The 24,583-nt window shown below is 36.6% G+C and overlaps 1 protein-coding gene and 1 long non-coding RNA gene across 6 annotated transcripts in view; one reads left to right on the forward strand and one right to left on the reverse strand.

Annotated features, from left to right (window-relative positions):
• LRP1B (LDL receptor related protein 1B) overlaps positions 1-24,583 on the reverse strand; it is a 1,938,012-nt gene that overhangs the window by 484,521 nt on the left and 1,428,908 nt on the right. The window lies entirely within an intron of this gene.
• LOC311606409 lies at positions 21,003-24,013 on the forward strand. Its single transcript, XR_014782340.1, has 3 exons — positions 21,003-21,085; positions 22,502-22,638; positions 23,762-24,013. It is a non-coding gene; the product is annotated as an uncharacterized lncRNA (long non-coding RNA).

Consider the following 24,583-nt stretch of genomic DNA (forward strand, 5'->3'; position numbering starts at 1 on the left):
TCCTAGGGCCCAATTTAAAGTAGGAAAGGGAACCACCTCCACAAAGGTGATCTTTGACCTCTTTATACACACCAAGGAACAGCTTCACATGCGTACACACATATAATACATTTTAACCAAATCACAGTATGTAAATGTATTATGCTTGCACTCTAATCAGAAAATTGCTATGTTGAACATGTTCTTGTTAAAAATTTAAGGCAGCACAAATTAGAATTTTTATAGATAAGTATATGTATTATAGAAAATATGAAAATTGATGAAATCTTCAATATTCCCAGAAAATTAGCAAAGTTTGTAAATGATTATCAGCCATACACACCATATGTCATTTTATAGTAGTTTGTCATTGTTTCACATCCCATTGTTAGCATAAAGGGATATTCCTTTATTTTTTTATAGTTAACGAATTAGAGTTAGTAAATGTTTTGATTAAAAAGTCACAGTCAACATGTCAAAAGGCAAATCTTTCTGTGCTTTTCTTAATTCTATTCAATTAGTTGTTCCCGCTCAGTTGGTATGAGAAGCAGACTCCCTGTGGCCAGCACTAGGGGCTTATGAGTGACCCTTGTGTCTTCCTGCATCATTATTCACTAACTGTGACATTGCATCAGTCTTCCAATCTTGCATGTTTTAAATCATTATGTTATGTTCAAAATAATACACTAAATGGTAATGTTCCTTCAAGTCTTTACCAATTACAGTTGGAAAATTATGCGCGCACACACACACACACACACACACACAGAGAAAGAGAGAGAGAGAGAGAGAGAGAGAGAGAGAGAGAGAGAGAGAGAGAGAGAGAGAGAGACAGAGACAGAGACAGAGACAGAGACAGAGACAGAGACAGAGACAGAAAGACAGAAAGACAGAGTCTCCCTTCTTATCATTTTGTTCTCACAGCTGATGTAGTTAAATAGTTAAAATTCAAATAAGATCCTGTCCTGGTTAGTTTTATTTCCCCCCCAACTTCTCTCAAGCCAGTCACATGGGAAGAGGGAACTTCAGTTGAGAAAATGCCTCTATCAGATCTGCCTGTAGGCAAGTCTGTGTGGCATTTCCTTATTAGTCATTGAGATGGAATGGCCCATACAGCTACAGTGGTTTCAGCTCTTAATAGTTGGTTCATGGTGCAATAAGAGAGCAGGGTGAAGAAGCAAGAATGAGCAAACAAACAAGCAGAATTCCCCTGTAGTTCCTGTCTCAGTTTCTTTCTTTAAATTCCTTCCCTGAGTTCCCACCTTGGCTTCTTCTTATGATGGACCATAGCCTGAAAACCAAATGAACCCTTCAGTCCCAACCTCAAACTGGTATTAGAAGTTCTAAAGTCAAAGCAGGAGAAACCCTAAGACAGATCCTTCCATTAGTGCCCTTTATTATCTGGGCTCCACATAACCTTAGCATGAAGAGAAGAGACTCAGGAGAAGAAGCTATTTTGGGTAAGATGGTTGTCAGCCTTACCCTCAATTACTATATTAAACATTTTCAGGTAAATGACATATGCACATATATCTCAAAAACAAAGTAAAAATTAATATGTGTGTGCATTTTGTGTGTGTGTATGTGTGTGTGTGTGTTTATAATCTCCAAAAATTTAAGTAACAGTGCAGTGGAAATTTTCATTTGCTTTGTTGTTTTATTCAATTCCCAAAGAGGCTTCTCTCTTAGAAAAGCCTGTTTTAAATTTTGCCGTGAGACTGTGTCTCCTAGAAATGACAGATAAATTACACCCATGATATCTCCATAACGTATCTGCCTAAATAAGACCTGATGGGAGGTTCACAAGTTCTCAGCTATAGATAAAGAAATGTAGGCAGCTAAGGAATGCTGAGAATGAGAGAGTTCATTCTCAAGGAAGAGTACATCAACTAGTTTCCCAATTCCAAATGATCAGGCCAAATGAAAATACACATACAAGGAACATAGGGACTAAACAGGTTGTCCATATGTGTGTGTGTGTGTGTGTGTGTGTGTGTGTGTGTACATGTATATATTCATATATATAATATGTACTTACATATGTAAATCTATGTGTAGTGTGTATGTATGTATATGTGTGTGTATGTGTATATAAGCAAGAACAATTTTTTTAAAGGAGACCATGAATTTTAGAACTAGGAGTAGTGGGTACATAGGAAGTATTATAGAAAGGGAACATGAAGGGAAAAACTATATAATTGTATTATAACCACAAAACGTATTTTTAAAAATAGAGAAGACTGTCTTTTTCCCTATACACTTCTCTGGTTTTGCCTCACATATCTTCCTGCCTCAGATTCATTTTCGATGGTATCATCTTGTCTGAAGGTCATCCCATTCTGTGCAGATAGCACATCATACCCACCAGAAGACTCTTCTTCATGGTATTCAATCCAGACTACTTTATGTATCATCGTCATCACTATCATCATCACCATCATAATTAATTTGGATTTTCTTGGACATATATGTGAATATTTTAGATATGTATGTCTTTAGAATCTAGAAGAAGACTTCAGACATCCTGCTCCATTACTCTATACTTTATTACCTTGAGACTGTGAGGCTTGTGTAACCCCATTTGATACCATCCCATCTGCTAATTGCTAAAATGTTAACCAATCAGAGAACCGACAGGTGGACTTTTCCAAACTTCACTGTAACCCCAATAAACACCCTGCTAATTTGGGGCTCTCAATAGAGATCCTGCCGCATCAGTGACAAGAATCTGGGCACAACAGGATAAAAGGCTTACTGAAACTGGAACTAGATTAATGTCCAGCAATCACAGATGTCTTCATTTTTCCAACTCCTAATCCCAACTCTGGGGTTTTAGGTGTATGTGGCCTGTCTAGCTTTTTAACAACCACTTAGCTTTTTAACAAACCACACTGGATTTATAGATGTCTGTGGCCTTCCTGGATGCGGGAGATTTGTTCTCAAGTCTTCAATCCTTCACAACAAATACTTTTTTTCACTGAGACACCTCCCATCTCCCATGGGTTGATTGATTGATTGGTTGATTGTGTGTGTGTGTGTGTGTGTGTGTGTGTGTGTGTGTGTATGTGTGTGTATGTGTGTGTGTCTGTGTGTGTGTACATGCACAACATGCACAGTATAAATGTAAAGGCACATATGATATGGTGTACATCAAGGTCGGAAGACTTTGGTTATTGTTCCTTTTCTTCTAACTTGTTTGAGAAAGTCTCTTTTGATGGTTTTCTGCTATGCCACCCATCTGTGAAGTCTTGGGAATGTCTTGTCATCATCTAACCTGTCTTTATAGGAAAGTTGAGACTAGTGATGTTTCTGCTACACCTACAGCTTTTATGTGGGTCCTTGGTGTTCCATCTCAGGCCCCCCCCTTGCATAGCATACATATCAACAAACTTATTGTCTCCCCTAAACTTCCAGTCTATTTCTTTGTCTTTAAGATATTGCCTTTTCCTTAGATCAGGTTATTCCCTACTTTACTGCATAACCCAAATTAACCTCAAACATTCAGTGGCCTAGTTATTTATCAGTATTCAGATTTACATGTCCCATTAGGGAGTTTCTTGACTCTTCAAGTCTATGTCATGATCTTGCTTTTGCTTTCCTAGTAATTCATAGTTATCACTGTAGTTTTAACACATTATTTTCTAGTTTATTTTAGAAAGCTGTCGCTTGCTATTCTAGTAGAGTGGGTCTAGTTTTCATTCAACACAGATTTATGTCTATTTTCTACTTTCCACAGTGATGATTATCAAATTTATATAATGATGATTCCATAACCATGAATGTTCAGTGAAATTACATGCGCTGAATTAAGTATATTATTATTAGTTATACGCTGAATTAAGTATATTATTATTAGTTACATTTAGAATATTCTCCAGAGAATAAAATGATAAAAATATTTGATAAAAAGAAAACAATTACACAACATAGTAAAGTTTTACCTTATTTAATTGCAAAAGAACTAGTAGGAATTCATAAAACTATACACATTTTCCTATGAGAATATTAATAACTGTTGGTAGACTATAATAGAAGTATTATTTTATAAATAAGTTAATTATTCATTATGTTTTTGTTAAGTGAACACAAAATGATCCTATATAACTTATGCCCAAAAGTCAAAGCAAATTATCAAATACTAAAACACACACACACACACACACACACACACACACACACACACACACACAAAACCATAGCCGTTATAGAAAAAATTATACTGTGTTTGGTCTGCATTATTTAGCCCATTTTGATGAGATTATAGGATATCTTAATATGCTGTGCTTGAAATATATGAAAAAAGGTAATAAAATAAAAGTGATGAAAGGCACATGGAAGATTCATGACTCTTCTTTCCTTCTCTTTTTCTCTATTTTTATATTTGGAAATTTCCATAGTCACATGTTTAAAGATGTTCTCCCAGATGGAAAAGAATTCCCCCATTTAATGAGCATGCCAAATAAAACGCAGAAACTTTATTAGTAGTAGCATATGTGTTTACATGTCTGTATCATATATTATGTCATTTACTCCCAGCCATACAGAAAACCCAGACACTCCACTAATTTCAGCAAATATTTAACTGAACTACACTGTCTAAGCCATAGACTTTCTTCTCTAGAGGTAGAATTTAGTAGAAGAAGAAAAAAATAGCTTAAAGAAAGTGAATTAGGATCTGGAGGGTATGAGTGCTCATCCTTTCCTTTGACTCAGCAGGATCAGGAGCAAGGCTACTAAAAAGTCTAAGTTTTGAAGCCTGTCAGTCAAGGTCACATTTCACCTCTGTAGACCATCCCTGTGCTGACAAGAAGTTAAGGATCATATAGTATGAGAAAATTAACTAAGATAAAATGGAAAAGATCCCTCAGGTAATTGACATTATCAGGCAAATGAAATAAAAATAAATTATAGTTTCCTGGTTTTTTTTAAGTTTGGAAGATTTAAAAACATGCGTATCTCAGGGGACTTAACAAGCAGATTCTTTAAGAAATACAGTGAGAATACAAAAGAAGTAGTTTTAAAGTTTATATCATAAACATCTTTAGTAGGGTAGTCAAGGACACAGTTTTGTTCTGAAGAAAATAACTTGAAATGTTTTCAGTTATCAAAGCAGAGATATAACAGTTCTCTGTGTCAGTCTGTGTGTTCATCCTTTTCCTTTGCTATAATCTGTAGAGCTGCAAGCCTCTTAGATCTTAAAAGAAAAGTAGTGGCAGACTAGTAGCTAATTGGAGAGGAGTCTACAAAAGAAAGAGCTGGTACCTCTGGAAATTTAGCACATGACTGAGCAGACCTGCCAACTCCCTCGGGCTTCAGGTGAGAAAAATACTCTACAAAGATTTTTTTTGAACACAGTATAGGATGGCTCCCTATAATCTGCAGTGTTTGTATTATTATGTGTGTACGTGGGCTTACTGACTCCAAATCACCTAACTTTCTGATTTGTGTGACATGAGAGTTTTGGATCTTTAAAAGGTTGCAGACCAGATAGTTTAATTTTACAATTAAGCTTAGTTGTTTCGGGGCTAAGATCTTTTTAGGTCTAGATAGATGTTTTAAGTTGATAAGGATGAGATATGCTAGATATTGATTTACAATCAGAATTTTAGATGCACCAAGATAGGAAAAATGTTTTATTCAAGGCTGTCAATTACAAATAGCCAAAACACTAAAAATGTAACAGTTACATAATTCCTGATTGTTTCGTGGTTCTTGCTGTAGGTTATTGTATATATGTGTAATAATATAAATATATATTTTAAATAGAAATTTTAAATATTAATAAAAAAGAAAGAGAAAACCCAGTTATGTTACCTGACTATGTTTTTGTTTTAATCCTCGATGTGGGATATGCGACTGCTTCAGATTGTCTACAGCCCTTAACTATGATAGTCTCATGCACTAGCAGGGGTGTGATTTTGCTACCAGAGGATAGTTGACATTTCAAGTTCTGGGAACTTTTGAGAGAGGATAAAAACAAGAACCCAGAGAAGTAAGGGAGAACTCTGAAGAAGTCAGTTGCTGCTCCCTCATGCTTATCCTGATTTCTGTTGTTGCATTTTGACAGAAGAAGAAGAAGAAGAAGAAGAAGAAGAAGAAGAAGAAGAAGAAGAAGAAGAAGAAGAAGAAGAAGAAGAAAAAGACATTGTTGTTGAGGAGATCTTGACTACCAAGATTGTAGTTGCCCCATTGAACCCAATGGCCCTAACCAGCAGCAAGTACCTAAAGAGACACACATCTGCTTTCCCTTTTACACTCATTTCTCTTGTACCTAGTGTTCTGGGCTTAGAAGGGATTGTGGTAGAGAAACGTTGGAAGGGGGATAGATGTATAAGAACCTAATAAAATAGAAAAAAAAGTTAAAACTTGTATAAAGGCCAGGGTCGAGTCATAAAGATAAATAGTGAGAATTTAATTTTAAGAATTCTACTATTAGAAAGTTCAGTATTATTTAAGCAGCTAAAACTAGAAAAAAATGTGAAAAGCAGACAATTCTGAAAGATTGAGAAACAGTTTGATATACCAAATACTGTGGTTATGCAACAATAAAAAGCGTAAGTTACCAAACATGCAACATGATGCAAGTCACAAGAACTATTCAAAGGTAAAGAAATAGGATAAAAGACTACACACTGCACAATCTCTACTTTTATAAAAATTTCAAGCAAATAAGAAAACTAATAGTCATTAAAATCAGGCAATTTACTGCTTATAAGACTAGATATAACTGAAAAGCATAAAAATAGAATTTGATAAAATGATGGATTATTTTTAATTGTTCTGTTTGCCAAAACTGAATGAAAGATGAAAAATATCTACAGACTATACCGTAGATAATTAAATTAAACCCAAAGGCAAATAAAATTAAATTATATCAAATTTTTACAAATTTTGTATGGTAATTTAGTTAGATAATTTAACTTTGTTGTGAAATATGTATCTTTGGGAATAGACATCTCACAGTTACATTTACCTAATGTTCACATACTCAAAAGATAGAGGAGAAATCATATGATGATAAACCACAGTACCAGATAGAGAAGTTCAGTACCAAATGAGTATACAAAACCAATGGAAATCATACCTTTTTAAGCAATTAATCCTTAAAAGGGAATATTTTTATTGTTATAGAAAAGAACGTAAATTACACTTGAATTCTACTTGCCTGGAAAATGAATGGAAAGGAGCAGTTTAAAGAGACAGGAATAATCATAAGTTAAAAATAAAATTCAAGGAAAAATGTGTGGATCTTCCCATGATGCTTATACTACGATGGCACAAGTCGTATGGGGCCACGCCAGTCTTACTGTCCTTCACAGTGGCAAGATCCAGGCAAGTGTCACTGTACTTCATAGGGTTTACAGCTGGCTAAGACTACGATTGTTTTTCATCTCACAAAAGCACATTTTAGGATTATGAAATCCTTATTTACTTAATAATATTTGGCTCTTTTCTCAAGAGACCAAACTAACATTTATGGTAGTAGGAATCTCTGAGAAAGTGAATATTAAATGGAGTTCTTTGTTTAGTTTCTATCAACCTTCAGTAAGCAAATATTTGAGAATACCAAATATGACATTCAGTTACTAAGAATTTTAGAGGAAGTAATGTGTGAAGCAAATTATTGATGGAAGAACACTCTACCAAGAGCAATAACATTCAACAAGAAAAAGGAACCATTTCTTAAAAGCAGCATGACTGTCTGGTTAGTGCTCTATTGGAATGCACCATCCGGAGAGGTAAAAGAAAGCCAACATCTCTTTTTGCTTCTAGGTGAACTCACTCATTATGTTAATTTCTAGTTCAATACATTTGTCCACAAATTTCGGGAATTCCTTGTTTTTAATAGCTGAGTAGTATTCCATAGTGCAAATGGTATATACTCACTTATATTGAGACACTAGCCCAAGGGGCATGTCCCATGAAACTCTTCACTTATCAGGAAAGTGGGTCAGAGGGGAGGACATCCTATTGGGACTTTAGGTAAGAGAAACATGAGAGAATGGGGAAATAGAAGGATCCAGAGGGTCCTAGAAACCTACAAGAAGAACATTATGACTCACAGATATGGGTCCAGGGGTCCTGCTCAAACTATGGCACCAGTCAAGGACAATATAGGCAGTAAACTTCAAACCCCTACCTAGATCTAACCGATGGACAGGACATTCTCCACCATTGAGTGGGGAGTGGGGTCTGACTTTCACATGAATTCTGTTGCCCCATTTTTGACCACATCCCCTTGACAGGGAGGCCTGGTAGCACTCAGAGGAAGGATAGTAGGTTATCAAGAGGATACTTGATACCCTATGAACATATACAGGGGGAGGAGGTCCCCCTCAGTCACAGACATAGGGGAGGGGAGTAGGGGGAAAGTGGGAGGGAGGGAGGAATGGGAGGATACAAGGGATGGGCTAACAATTGTGATGTAATATGAATAAATTAACAAAATATTATTTTTAAAAAGCCAACAGCTACTGACAAGCAGTTAAGACCAAATGAGAGAGCCAAGTTTGACAGATTTCAAAGAGGCCTTTGGCCCTTGCAACAGGAGCAAGACACAGTACAGCAAAGTGGAGCTCTAATTGTTGCATTATGGAGCATAGGAGATGTCAATATGCTTAGGCAAGGCAGGTATGTGATGACAAAATAACATCATGTGAAGACCTCAGACCCAAAATACGTGTGTGTGGGGAATATATAGATATATGTCATATCTGATAGGATATTGACTTTTGGCTGGATCTATCAGTATTTACTTAGATGATTTACTCTTCTCAACAAAAATCTAAAACTTGACTAGTGCTGAAAAAATATTTAAAAATCCTTTCTTGGCTCCTTGGTAGCTTCACACATTTCCTATTCCGCTAGTTTGCCAATGCCTAAAGCCCAGAATAGACTCTCTGGAATTACTGAAGATCACAAAGGATCAAACAGATGGCACAGCAAAAGATCCAGAATAGATAGATACAGGACCAAACCAAACTGAAATTTGATGTTGAGAGTTGATTGTCCAGAAGGCAGAGGTACAACACAAGGCTAGATTGAAAGCATTCCTTTACATAATGATACTTTCTCAGAACCAGAGAATAAGACTCAGGCAAAGACCACAGACAAAAATCTATGTCAAAGTGATTCTTAAAGAAATGGATACATATATGATGTGGTCTGATAGCTCAGCAGAGGAATAAAGAAAAGTAAGGAAGAAATTAGAAATGATGACAGAACCACTTACATGCCATCAATTGTTTCATTTATATGTTAAGATTATTCAAAATTTTAGAATTATGTCTCTGATTATTTTACTTTTATTATGAAGCTCATGCTGCCCTTGAATTCCCAATCATCCTATCTACAAAACTCGAAGTATTCTGATTATAACTACTGGCCATCACACCCAACTAACTCCATTTTATCACCCCAAATACATGTTGATCTAATTTTAAGTATATTATACAATTTAAAAATTCTCAAAAAAATAAATGTGAGTGACAGGATTAATACTGTCAACTTTATAGGATTTAGAATCACCATGGAAACAAGCTCCTGGAAAGGCTTGTGGAAGATGATTTAGATTAGACTAATTATGGTAGGAGCACCCACTCTAAACTTAGGTGGTACTATTCATTTTGTATTGTAGGAATCAGCTGAGTGTGAACATTCTTCTGTCCTACTTTCTTTACTGCATTTGCCCCAGATTCTGCTTCTGCGTCTTCCCTACCATATACCCTCAAACAGTGAACGAAAATAAATCCTTCCTTAAGTTGGTTTTTGTCAGTACTTGATCACAATACACAGAATTATGAGTAATACAGTGAGAAAACAGAAGCCCACTACTACTAGATACAACAGAAGCTGTGTGATTTAGCAAAGCTGAAGATAATGCAATAGCAAGTGACAGTCCAGCATCACTAAGAAGTTCAGTGGTGCATTGGTGGCTCTGCTCAGTAGCCCAAGGTTGACACTGTAGCAGAGTGGGTGGGTGAGGTGGTGACTATACAAAGTTGTCTCCATATCTCTATAGGTTTGTATCCACTACCTTTCAGTTTCCTGTGTTGAGCTATTATTAGGAGGTCCTGAGGTCAAAACTACCTTGAATGGAAAATTAGAAGGGACAACCATAAAGGATTGATTAGATTGCAGTAATGAGGGATGCTTAATGAAGGACAATGGTGTTAAGATTATATATAGTCAGACAGCCAAAAAATAGCTATTTAACTCCTGCAACACTCACAGACAAACACACCACACACACACACTACAATGGCAACACTACTCAACTGCCTACAGAGGGGAATTTAAAAAGGGTGAAAGAGTGAAGGCGAGGAGGCAGTTGCTCTAATAAAATCTCAGGACTCATTACATAAATCCTGGACCTAGCTAAATTTAATATTTAGAACCTGCTGACGAAAGCAGTACATATAAGCCTTTGGAGAGAAGTATCCTGCAACATTTGATAAGTCATAGAACAATCCCCCTGGATCTTGTTGCTGAAGTACTTATAACCATTTACTTGGATAGCTCAGTGGTAGAGAAAGGGAAATGTCACATGCCTTGAGGAATACTGCACACAAACAAAATTGATTTTAGTATCCTAAAATGTAATTCAGCATTTCTGGTGTTACAGGATTGTGGTAGGAGAGGTTATACGAGCCAGGTGAAGAATGGAGTCCTACCTCAGTTTTGGCTTGTGGTGGACTGATTGGAACCACAGATTCACCTAAGTGTCATATTTCATCCAACTACAAATAATGAATTTTTTTATATTTGACAGTGAGGCTAACAGCACTGAGTTTATTACCTGTGTGGTGGGAACTTTCAAAGAAACGCTGAGGGATAACTAAATGACCTCTTTTCACAACCGCCATCACTTTTGCACTCTAATCTGGATGTCCCAGATAGAAAAAGTTAAAGTCATCTCAAAGAGGAAAAGTATGAACAGAGGGGCTTTGCATCATCATTAAAGACAGGTGATTGTCCTACTACATGTAATCAGTCCCTATTTAATTTCCACTTTATTTGGCACTATGATTCTTGAAAAGCCTTGAACTAACACAGGCTTATATATGTTAAAGCTCCGTTACAGCCTCTGTGCTACATGGGATATCATGTTGCAGCATGTTTACTGGGCGTATGGTATGTAACCTCTTATCTACTAAATAGTTTTATTATAAGCCAATCCCAAAGTATAATAGGAAGAATTTAAATTCATCTGTAATAGGTAATTATTGTTTATAGTTATGACCCAGGGTTATATTAAAATTATACTGTTTATATAATATATTTTGGAGTTTTAAAAATATGTATCACTGGATTCCCAAGGGAACATTAGAGTGAACTATTATATTAAAATTACATAAGTGAGAAGGAATAAAATTAATTACCTGAATATACAGGGAATTCAGATTAGCAGCTTCCAAAATGAGAAGTTTCTGATGGACTTTAAGACCAGATTGTTTAGTTTTACAATTAAGCTTAGCTGTTTAGGGATTAAGATGTATTTAGGTCAGGATAGATATTTTAAGTTGATAAATATGAGATATGATATATATTAATTTAGATTCAACATTTTGGAGTCATCAAGATAGGAAAGATGTTCTCTTCAAGGCTGCCAAATACAAATAGCCAAAACACTATATATATATATATATATATATATATATATATATATATATATATATATATATATATATATATTCCTGATTGTTTTGTGGTTCTTCTTGCTGTAGGTAGTTTATTGTATATGTGTGTACTAATGTAAATGTATGTGTAAAAATATTTAATATAAAATGTAAAAAGAATATATTAATGAAACAGAATAAATTAGTGATGGCTAAGATGCTGAAGACATTTGCAAAGGACATATATTCCAAAGAGTTGTAAGGAAACTTCAAGAACATCCAGACACATGCTTTTTTAGTGATATTTTTATGAATCAAATTATTAACAATGTTTAATTATCTCTTTCAGAGTTAATTATTCCCTTCACACAATAACATCATAATATGTGGTAAATACTACCTCAAAAAATGAAATAGAGTGCATATCAGTCCTTTTTTTTACAGGTATTAATCATTAATTCTATGCTTAATATAATCTTCAGGCAATTTTCATGATAATATAGAAAACTGCAATGTTTTACCAAGAGATAGAATGCTAAAGGGCTATGTAGTGATCATGGTAAAACAATCAGCCTTTTCATATAATCCAGCAGGCTTCATCATGTTGGGAGAATGAGAGCCTGGAAACAGCAACAGCGTGTGGTGAAAATAAGTCCTCAAAATATGCCCATATAAACTCTGAGTCAGTAGACAGTAAAAGGGCATGTTATTGGGACACGCAAAATATAATTAGGAAATTCAAGATAGGAATGCCTATAAGGGTAATATGGACTGATACATGAAAATAGGCATGAAGTATGAAGACTTTTTAATCACACAGGAATCACTAAGAGAAAAAAGTCCTCTGTAAACCAATTTATAATTATCTACCTAAAAGTTGGGTATAGAAATGAAAAGGCATCCAGTAAAACAGGTGCAGGTCACTAGGAGTCCAGTCCCCAAATAGGGCAGAGAACAGCTGCTCAGCCACAAGCAGAAATAAAGAAAGAAATTAAAGACTTCCTAGAATTCAATGAAAATGTCTTTCACACATACTCTGGTGCTTCACATTTGACCATGTCCCCTGGAGGGGGAGACCTGGTGGCACTCAGAGGAAGTACAGCAGGTTACCAAGAAGAGACTTGATACCCTATGAGCATATAAGGGGGGGGGGGAGTCCCCCTCAGTCACAGTCATAGGGGAGGGGAGTAAGGGGACAATGGGAAGGAGGGAAGAATGGGAGGATACAAGGGATGGGATAACCATTGAAATGTAATAAGAATAAATTAATAAAAAGTTTTAGAAAAAGAAAATGAATGTATAATATACCCAAACTTATGGGACACAATGAAAGCAGTTCTAAGAAGAAAGTTCATAGCACTCAGTGCTATTTAAAGAAAATGGAGAAATTTCATACTATGAACAAAACAGCAAACATCAAAGTTCTAGAACCAAAAACAAACAAAAAACTAGCCTTCCTATGAACAAATGACAAACAGGTTGAGACATAGATCATAGAAAGAATACTCTTCATAATAGCCACAAACAATATAGAATACCCTGGGGTAAAAATGTTAAGTTTTTGAAGAAAAAAATGTAAAAAATAGCAGAAGATGGAAAGATCTCTAATTCTCATGGATTGGAATCAGTATTAACATAATAAAAATGGCTATTGTACAGGTTCAATGAAATCCCCATCAAAATTGCAACACAATACATTACAAGCCTTGAAAGAACAACTTCAGATCAGGGTAGCTAAAACAATACTACACAATAAAAAACTTTGAGAGGTATCACCATCCCTGATTTCAAGCTGTACTACAGGGTAATAGTAATGAAAACTAAGTGATATTGGCATAAAACAGACAAGTTGATCAAGGAACAAAATTGAAGACTCATAAGTAAATCTATACATGTATGGTATACCTAATTTTTGACAAAAAAAGCCAAAAGTACACATTGGAAAAAAGAAAGCATTGTCAACAAATGATATTGGTCTAACTGGATGTCAGCATTCAGATGAATGCAAGTTAGACCAGTATCAATATAGTAGTTCCTCAAAACATTGGGAATCATTCTGCCTCAAAATCCTGTTATACCATTCAGAACTTGTGGGAGTGTCCAACCAGTGACTTGTCCAATATGAGGCTTATGCCAGGAGAGGGAACCCACACCTGACACTGCCTGTATGTCTAGGAATGAGAGGCTGGGTATCTCAGAGACCTGGGATAGAACCAAACAAGTCTGTGAAGGGGAGTGCAGGAAGAAAGAAAGAAAAATAAAAAATAAAAATATCAATGAAATGATTCCTGATGACACTCTGCTATTCTCATAAATTGGTGACTAGCCCAGTTGTCGTCAGTGAGGCTTCAACCAACAATTGATCGGAGCAGATGCAGAGACTACAGCCAAACAATAGGTGGAGCCTGGAATCCTGAAGAAGAAGTCATGAGGGAGCATTATAGGAGGCAGAGGGATCAATGACACTATGGGAACCAGACCAAGGTACTCAACTAAGCAGAGCTGATGGGGCTCTCTGAGATTGAGCCAGGGAGCCTGTATGGGTCTGACCTAGGTCCTCTGCATGTATATTGTGGTTGTGTAATTTGGGCTTGTGAGAGTCATAAAAATGTGAGTAGGAGGTGCCTCTGATTTGTTTGCCTGCTCTTGGGAATCTTTTCCTCCAACTGGGTTGTCTTGTCTAGCCTCCACATGAGGGTTTATGCTTATTCTTATTGTAACTTGTTATGCTATGCTCAGCTAATAAACTAGGCCTGCTCTTTTCTGAAGGTAAGTAGAGGAGGAGTGGATCTGAGGGAGAAGGGAAGTGTGCATAGGATGGAGTGGAGCTAGGAAAAATGGAGGGAGGGGAAACTGTGGTTAGAGAACAATACCTGAGGAAAAAAGTGTATTAAAAAAAAAAAAAAGAAAGAAAGAAAAAGGCATTCGTGGAGAAGATGAAGCCTAAAGAGTTTGGATTACCATTTATCATGGCCAGTTACAACAGAATGTTTCTTATTTGCAGTATTTGTCAATAACATCAACTCACTAGATACAAATGGTAATTATATCTAATTTTAACCTAGGAGTGACAGTGTTCTTTATTATAAAGCTACCCCTTGTTCTAAGTGCAAAACAGGGTTTTCATTTTCTTTTATAGTCTGTCAGTCAGCATCACTATTGAGAGTTTAAGGAACGTGGCCCATAGGCACGAATCTCACAAGACAGAGTCTTTGCCTATGGGACTCACTTAACAATAAATAATACAAAATATTGTAACCCCAACCATGGGATTCACTGGCTAAGTTGTGTCCCACCACATCATCTCAGATAATGATGGAACAAGCCTCAGGGGGCACAGCTGACCCATCATCACAGCATCAATGCCTCAAGAGTTGGGGATAGCATTCTCATGATATGATTCAGATATTGTTTTAGAGACCAGAAAGAAAAATCCATGACTCTAGAATTTTACATACTTCATTTTCTATTATTCTCAATTACCCAATGAAGAATTTATGTTTTTTATTTCAATTTAGCTTTGCACTCAGTAGTATCAACATTTTTGACACCAAGGGTACATTTCTAATAAGCCAGTTCAAGAGACACTGAGCCATAGCTACTCTGCGGGGTCCAGGCATCAAACAGTGAAAAGAAGAGTTGACTACATAGCTGTGAATGGCTGATGGTTATGTATATGGAATAAGATCAACTGCAGCTATAAGTTCTGTGGTTGGGTAAAGTAGCCTTCAACTTTTTATATTTCTCCATAGAAAGAGTAAACAGAAGGAGGAAACTTTCCCAAACCGTGCACCTGGGGTACTCTGGAACAGCTGAGAACAGGAAGATTTAAAATCCACAGGTAGGAGAGCACTATCAAATGACTTCACCATTTTATTTACATCAAGGCTCCACTTTGTACACCACTTGAGCAGGTAACATACTTTTGTTTAAATGCCCAGGCTGATCCATTCATAGAAAATGAATAACTCCTTTGACAGTGGGTTTTGTGTGTGTTTGTATTTGTGTGTGTGTGTCCTTTTGTTTTTGTTTATTTTTAATTAAAATCTTCTCATTTTCTCATTACCCTTACTGGAACTTTCTGAGAACTACACTTAGCTGGTGGAACCAAGGATCCCCTTATTGGTTCTTAATATCATTAATTAAAGGATCTGAGAATAGATTCAGTAGGAAACTCAGGACAATATTTTTAGTGTTTGAGAGAGAATAGCAAGTTTATGCAAGCTGTGAATCTTGGGAGTTGTCCGGAGGAGGAAAATAATAAAAGTTGTATCTTTACGAAAGCAAGCATGGGGTTTCCATACCATCCTATGATTTTTTCCTTTGGCCAACTATTCAATTAGATGTAACACTTTCCTGACACTGGAGAAGAATCTGAGTGGGGTTGGGGAAGGGAAAGTGTGATCAGAAAGTAATATATAAAAGTATAACCTATTTTCAATAAAATTAAAATCATAGTTTAAAAATGGAGGAAGAAATAAAGCAGTTTCAGTAATGCAGGCTAACAAACAGACACACGTCAACAAGAAGTTACACAGTAGAGTGAAGAGAGCACAGATAAAAAGTGAGAAAGCTCAGAAAACCCAAGAAAAGCCTGTATCCAAAAGAAACATATATTTACGAAAAAATTCTTTTTTACTTTTCTAAGTTAGGACTGAGGCAATCAGGAAGGCTACATGAACACACTGCCTGATGAAAGCTCTGTAATCCCCTGCATCTAAGGTTGGACTATTAGGAAAGAAAAACTACCCATCTCATTGGAATGATAATTAGTCCTGCTGTTTTCCTCCACTCTTCTGCTGAATCAGATTTCCTAAGGGGAGGAGAGTAAGGACTCCTGGCTAGTTCTGCACAATTAACCCTTAAAAGAGGAGGCCTTAGTCTGTAATGTTTGGTTAGCTTAGAATGTCATGTTTCCCCCCCAGGTGTAGAGGTAGAGCATAAGATTGTATTATTTTGACCAGTGGAGAGTAGATTCACCTTAATGACTCAATAAAATCCAGACACCACACGGCCATGGAGAAGCACACCTTTTATCCAAGCACGCAGGAGGCAGAGGCAGATGGATTTCTGTGAGTTCAAGGCCAGTCTGGTCTACAAAGAAAGTCCGGGACAGCCAGGGCTCTGCTAAACAGAGAAACTCTGTTTGGAGGGAGGGAGGAGATCCAGATACCTTCCCTCTTTTATGTGGTCATTTGAATCTTAATTAGACACTTCCTTTTCTCTAGTGTACTAGGGAAGCAAGGAGTAGGCTACAAGGCCCTCAAAGCCAATAACATCAGTAAACTCAAGTCTATTACTAACAGCCTAGGTCTCTAGTGTTTCATCACCTACATCAAAACTATCCAAGTTATTGCAAAATGTGTTTCTTGTTGACTCACAGCATTATTTTCCAGAACTGTACATTATTATCTTAAAAAAGAAAACGGAACTGCTAATATCAAGTCACAGTCATGACAGTTAAATGGCACAAGTCACCGCAGGTCACACGTAATTTAATGGTCCACAGTTCCACTAGGCTCCTATCTCTAATACCCTTGTCACACATGAGAATTACCTGTCTCCTGTGGTCATTGAGTTACCTCAATAAACTGAGATCCAGTGTTATCTTTGAAAATGTGACTGCAGTATATTTTGATGAGTTCAGAGAAAGAAGTTGGCAGACTCTGAAGGGATTTGGTGATATGCAGAGTACAACCGTCATAAGAAGCAAAAGCCAAAAGGTTTAAAGCTTATCATTATATTTGGGCTCTACGAGTAGGTAGAAAATACCAAAGGAAGTACAATGAACAAAGAGGAAGTGAGATAAATATCATTCTTACCTCACTAGTAATGAGCATTTCTATGATTAATTTGAAGTGGTTAAACCCAGAAATATAAGCAATGTTTACTCCTAACAAACTCCAAATGCTTGGTGAGTGGAAAGAAGTCTTACTAGTAGAGCGATGTTTCACTGAACTGAACGTGTGGCTCCTAAGCTACTTACTCTAAAGCTATTAAAGTGAACCAAAGTGGAGGGCGTATCTCTGAGGCTCTTCTGCACAAACAACCTAAGAAAACTGAGAGGGCAGTGGCGGTGACAAGTGGGCAGGCCTGTGTTCGTAACAAGTGCTACCGATAGTTAGAGCTGTTCTCAGGTCTTATTTTTTGTTTTTTTGTTTTTTGTTTTTTGTTTTTTAATTTTTGCTTTGAGATACAAGGATGTCTTTCTTGGGGACAAAGGTCAACAGATAAATTCCCATTCAGTATTGCTTGAGGATCATCTGTATTCCATTTTCAGAAAGAAATGCTATATATCTTTGCTATTTTTTTCTTCTTGTCTTAGGTTTGCTTTAATATGGATACTGTTTTGGAAATGTGCTGAGGTGAAGAGAAAACAAGAGAGCCTCTCACCCAAGGTGAGAGGTGAGTTGGCACAGAAGGCCAGGGATTTGGAAAGATTTTAATCACAAAATAACAGCAGTCATAAGATGACAGTTCAAGGAATCTGTAATGTGAATAGTGAAAGATGAGTTAATGCGGTCACTGTTACCATCATAGAAATGAATGTATAAAATATTACATTATGTATAGTGAATAATGTAATATAGAATTATCAAATAAGCATTTAAAACTAAATATTAAGTTACAGGTGTTTCTTCCAATTTTATATTTTGTATTTTAGCATTTCATCCAACCATGTTATCTAAACTTCTCTGAATTGTTCAATTTTTAAAGATTTCTTTTTTCTTTTGCAATGTTAATCAACGTCTAATATCTTATTGTATTTTGTTATCTAGTTTTTCTCACCAGGAAATAAAACCCTTAATATTAGCAGGGGGCTGGACTTATTCCATGCTAAGTACTTAGAGTGGAATTTAGCATAGATTGCTGATGCTTACCATGGTCTAAGCAATGAATCTGGCTTCTGGCTAAGAACATAACACCAATGGGACTAGCAAAAACAGATCAGTGGTTAAAAGCTGTAGCTAGCCTTCCAGAGAAGGAGTTCAGTTTCCAGCACCAACATCAGGCAGCCCACAACTGTTTATAACTCCAGCTAATGGAAATACAATGCCTCTAGCTTCCACAGGCACTCATATACACATAGACAAATGAATATATATACATACAGAGATATAATTAAAAATAAGAAAACAGCACCACACTGACTCTAACAAATTATCCTTTGACTTCTAAAGGTATGCCCTGGATTGTGTACCACCCAGACACAATAAGTAAATAAATTTAATACTTTTAAGTATTGAAATATAATAGAATAAGGAATTATTTAAAAAAAATTAAAGGTCAATATTTAAAGTAACTAGCTGTCTTGAAATTAAAGACGTGTAATTCTAATTTGTCTACTTCGATGTCTCAGATTACTCAAACTAAAGACAAATATTTAGCTGAGCAGTGATGGCGCATGACTTTTATCCCAGCCCTTGGGAGGCAGAGGCAGGCAGATCTCTATGAGTTCAAGGCCAGCCTGGAGTACATAGCAAGTCCAGAACAGGCAAGGCTACACAGAGAAACCTTGTCTCAAAAAGGTTTGTCTACCAACAAAGATAAATATTTGGTTTTATTATAGTACGCAGCATAAAAGCAACCTAATTGAATTGCTGGTTAAGTAAAAATACATTATCAATTTAATGAGATTATGTATGTCTTTAAAAGTATGTGTTCCTGAATTTAAAAAATGCTTGTGTGTGTGTGTGTGTGTGTGTGTGTGTGTGTGTGTGTGTGTATGTAAGAGAGAAGAGAAAGACTGTTTGCATGTGTGTTTTCTAGAGAGAGAGGAGAGAGAGACAGTGTGCATGTGTGTAGGTGTGTTTGAGTTTGAGTGTATCTTTGAACTTTTGTACATCCCATTTGAGAACTTTCTTCTTTTGTTTTCCTTCCATTTTTGATCAACATCAAGTTTGCTCTCTATATTTTCTTGCTGAATCCATACAATCCACAGTTTTCTCTCAGCTTCCAACCAGAAACAGCTACTTTGACACTCTGGTATGAAAAACCAGATCCTGAACCATTTCTTCACAGTGACTGTAATTATTGTGCATATATACATGTAATTCATACATACCTTTACATGTATGGTGTTTAGCTTTCTCCATCTGATCCACACAGTAAATTCATTTAGTGAACTAGACTAGAGACAATATGATCAGGCTAAAGAAACCCTAAATTTGATAGAGAGGAGATTGTGATATGTATTTTGGCAACAAAATGTTTTAAATGGGTGCCTACAAGCAAATACCCACTTGATGTCTGTGTTCCAGATCCTTCGAGTGATAAGGCTCACTGCCCAGAGTAGGTAGAAGGACACATGATATCTGAAGAAGCTTTCTTGTCTTAGTTAATATATGATTTACTGTGAGTGTGACAGCAAAATAAATGCCCAAAGAGGTCTGTATGGAAGTAATGATGCTGCTATTTCTCACACTGGAGCACAGATGAGAGGAGAAGAGACTCTTGGTAGTTCGCCTAAGTTTCCTTTATTCTTCCATGTTTATGATTAGATAAAAACAGCCATAAACAAAGATGTATTTCCATTATTAAAAGAAGGAAAACAAAACGAACAATGTTAAATTATATATGGGTTAAAATTTAATGTCTTAAATGGTTGTTCTCATAACTCTCCTGACTTGATGCTGAATCAATGTTCAGATTTGCTAGGCAACTGGGTACATGGGCTTTTCTACATGACCCCTGTTAGTGTTACACACACACACACACACACACACACACACACATTTAGTTTTGCTAATACCTAGGTTAAATCAGTAAAATTAATATGGCTTGAATCATAGGTGTAAAATTTCCAGTCTCCAAACTCTAATAATAGCCTGAAAATAATTGATTTATGTCTCACAAGTTAAGTTGTGATTAATTCTGTATTTCCCTATGATTATCCTAAGTTTGTAGAAGTGCACAGAAGATCCATGTTTTCTCTGAACTTGAGCACTTAATTTCTCCCTACCTGCGCATAAGAAGTTTCACATTCCAGACTGTTATAGGATTTTTGTCAGGAGCATAAGAAATGCAGTGATTTTTTTCATAATAGATATTTTAAAGTACTTGGGTTATTTCTTTTCAGTCAAAGCCACACTTGTTTAAAATAAATGAGAAGGGAACAGACACTTCCATTTCCTTTCAACTGGTTCCATGTAAAGTGAACCCAAGAATGCATTCGAAAACGCCTTGGGAGAGAAAATAAAATATGACAAAATAGAAAAAGTATTGAATTCATAAAGTCCACATTAGTTCAGTTACAACTGTGCATCTTTGGATATGCCAGTTCTAGTCTTTGGGCTTCTGTGGTTGTGTAACGAGCAGTTAGTTCTAAGAAGATCCTGGCTATAACGAATATGGACCTTCAACAGAAGCAAAGGTCAGCCAGGGCTGCTTGCTCTCTGGCTGCGCATCAAGTCAGTGCGCGAAGAAGGTGATCGCATGAAAGCTCACTCTAACAACTTCCTGGGAAGCTGAACACCTGAGCAGGAATGGTAGGGCTTCCCGAATTGTTTAACGATGACTCTGTGCATTTGTGCTTCTCTCTCTCTCTCTCTCTCTCTCTCTCTCTCTCTCTCTCTCTCTCTCTCTCTCTCTCTCTCTCTCTCTCTCTCTCTCTCTCTCTCTCTCTCTCTCTCTCTCTCGTCTGTCTACAGTTTCCCGGGGATGTGCCTTAAGAAAGCAATGTGAAGGCTGAAAAGCTTTTCATGGCGTTTTTTCTCTGTGACGTCTATAGCCCAGCCTAGCCACACATTTGCCAAATCACAGAAGAGCGAACAGAGAGCTCGCACTCATGTAGTAGAAGCTGGTAGAGTAGGACTGTTGGAAGGAACAGACTGTTGCTCTCTCCTTTACCTCTGATGAACAATAATCAGGTGGCAGCAGATCTGTTTTGTGCTGTTGTCAGATCAGAAAGCCTGTAAGTCTCTAGATAAATGAAAGGCATGGTTGTCTTTCAAGAGACCTGAGGCAGCTCATGCACTATTAATATGCTGGAATTGTGGAGGACTTCAGAGAATAAATAAAATTGGGTATGTATAAAGCATTTAAATCTGCAAACAACAACCTTTTTTTCCCCTGTATCTAAGAGTATTTGTGATTACAAATGCAAGACTTTTTTCAGAGTGCACAATTTCCAGGACATAGGGCAGGTTGATTGTTCCATCCCATTTAGTTTTTCTGTTCAACAACATAATTATTATCATGGCTCATTTACATTTGGAACACCAGATGTGATAGCATGAGCTGTTAACACATTACTATCCCTAGGACTTTTTAAAGTCTTATTATATTGTTATATTATTAATCCATGTCATAATAAGAAAGTATGGCCATATTCTTCTTAATGATGTATCTGATAATAACCAAGTAATAGTTTTTTTTTTTTAATCTGTTACCAGTGGTAAAAATTTCCTAATAAGCAAATTTAATCTCCTTGAAAATTTAGAAGACTCCATAGATAAACTACAGTGAATGCACTGAAATGAGATGCAGAAAACTCTCTAAGGCCAAATGTAAGAAAATATAAAAATATGCACGTACACACACACACACACACACACACACACACACACACACACACGCACACACACACACACACTCAAATACTACATCCTGGCTTCCAGCATTAAATTTGTCTTGGTATGAATTATTTCAATATTATTGTTACTAGCCATTCACAAAGCATGTTTCTACAAGCAAAGTGGTTTAAGACCACTTTCTACAAGTGAGTGACTTTACAATATGGTGAGTTGATTAAGCAAAGTATGCATACCAGCTGGTGCTCATTCTTCTAATGGACAGATTGAAGCTGAAACTCAAATTCAGAAAGGTAGAACCCATAATTCTTTATAGGATTTATTCAATTCCTTAATCTCTTTGGATATATTTTCCTGTAATTCTTTATGTAGAGAACGAAACAGAGAATTCTCAACAGAGGAATAACAAATGTCGGAGAAACACTTAAACAAATGCTCAACATCTCGAGTTATCAGGGAAATGCAACTCAAAATGACTCTGAGATTCCATCTTCCACCTACCTTAATGGGTAAGACCAAAAATTCAAGTGACAGCACATGCTGGTGAGGATGTGTTGAAAGGGAAACACTACTCCATTGTTGGTGGGAGTTCAAACTTGTACAAACACTTTGGAAATAAATCTGGTGCTTTCTCAGGAAATTGGGAATAATTCTACCTCAAGACCCAGCTATAATACTCCTAGGCATATACTCAAAGATGCTCCACCATACAACAAGGACATTTGCTCAACTATGTTCGTAGCAGCTTTATTTGTAATAGCCAGAATCTAGAAACAACCTAGATGTCCCTTAATCGAATAATGGATAAAGAAACTGTGGTAATTTACACAATGGACTACTACACAGCTTTTCAAAACAAAGAAATCTTGAAATTTGCAGGCAAATGGATGTAAGTAGAAAGAATCATCCTGAATGAGGTAACCCATGGCCAGAATGACACCTATGGTATATAATCACTCATAAGATGATATTAACTACATAATACAGGATAGCTATACTACAATACAGAGACTGATATATCAACCAAGGACTATGTATGATGTGGACCTAGACGATCTGTTCAGATGTAGTAGCACAGTCTCTTTGTGAGTCCCACAGTGTGGAGAGTAGGGACTCCTTCAGACATGGACTCTGGCCACTGAACTTAGATCACTTCCTCCTGGAAGGGCCGCCTTGCCATGCTACAGGGGAGAGTTTCCATGTAGTACAGATGAGAATTGATAGGCTGAAGTCAGATGTTAGGGGAGGAAGGCTCCTCTTTGGATAGCTAGGGGAGGGAGCAATGGGAGATTAGGAGGTGATGAGGGAGGGAAATATAATTGGGATGGGAAGAATTTAAACTGCAGAACAAGCAGGTAAGTTTATTGCTAATCTCACTATATGGTAATAGCACTGAGACTGGCTGAGACATGAATGTCTAGGCATAGGCAATGCTTCTTGTTGGCTACAGAATCCCTTTGATTTATCATTAGATGCCATTCTATGTATGGTATGAATGAAGATTTACAGATGTCTTTTTTCCTGCTTCTACAAAGAGCAGAGAACCAGCCTTAATTGTTCTGTGCATCACACACATCTTATACATTCATAATTTTAGGTTTGTATAATGCTTATGAGAAATTATGTTTTCAGAACAAAAGAACCGGACATTGACATTGGATCAGACCTGACAGGATTCATTCCTCTCAGTATGTTGGACTGGCATCCTGTATCCTTCAATTTCCAACACCAAGTGCTGCAGATGCTGTCCCTCACCAGAACAAGACAACTCTCAGGAAAGCTTTGAAGAAAGCTTCCAATTCTAATTGGTCCAGCATTTCAGACTGTCCTACACAGGACTCTAATGGAACGTGGAATTTCTCAACATTTAAAACTGAGCCACAAATGCTCTAGGGGACGGGAATAGGGTGAAAGAGGGAGGGAGGAAGGAACAGGAGGAGACAAGCAAGGAGATAAAAATTAAGATGTAATCTGAATAAATTAATAAATAACAAAAACAAAACAAAAAACAAATGCTATTCTTAGCTTGTTTAACCATTTCCCGAATTTTATCTGGGTGCCTACAAAGGTATTATTGGTCCCAAATCAGCTGGAAGAAACCTTAAGAGAATGATACCCCATTTCCATTGAGGGGGATTGGGTAGGTTTTTGGTCGCTTTCTTGGGATATAGATGGTTATTTTCAATAGTAGTTGGCTATAAGTTATTATTGAAAGAAAGCAAGGTTGGACTCAGGGATGTCTCTCTTTTTCTTTATCTTCCATTTTTAGGTTTGGAAATAGGGATTGAAAAGAACAAAGGGGAATATAGAAAGATGTAGGGAAGATAGGACACAATGCAGAATAGCAAATCTACTCCACAACTTAATTACTTAATTGTCATTCACAAGGTTATTTTTAATTCACTGGTATAGAATTTTGTATATAAATGCAAAATACTCTCATAGGACATCCAA

Source organism: Acomys minous (genome assembly GCF_964271855.1).
Source record: "Acomys minous genome assembly, chromosome: 10".
Taxonomy (NCBI): domain Eukaryota; kingdom Metazoa; phylum Chordata; class Mammalia; order Rodentia; family Muridae; genus Acomys; species Acomys minous.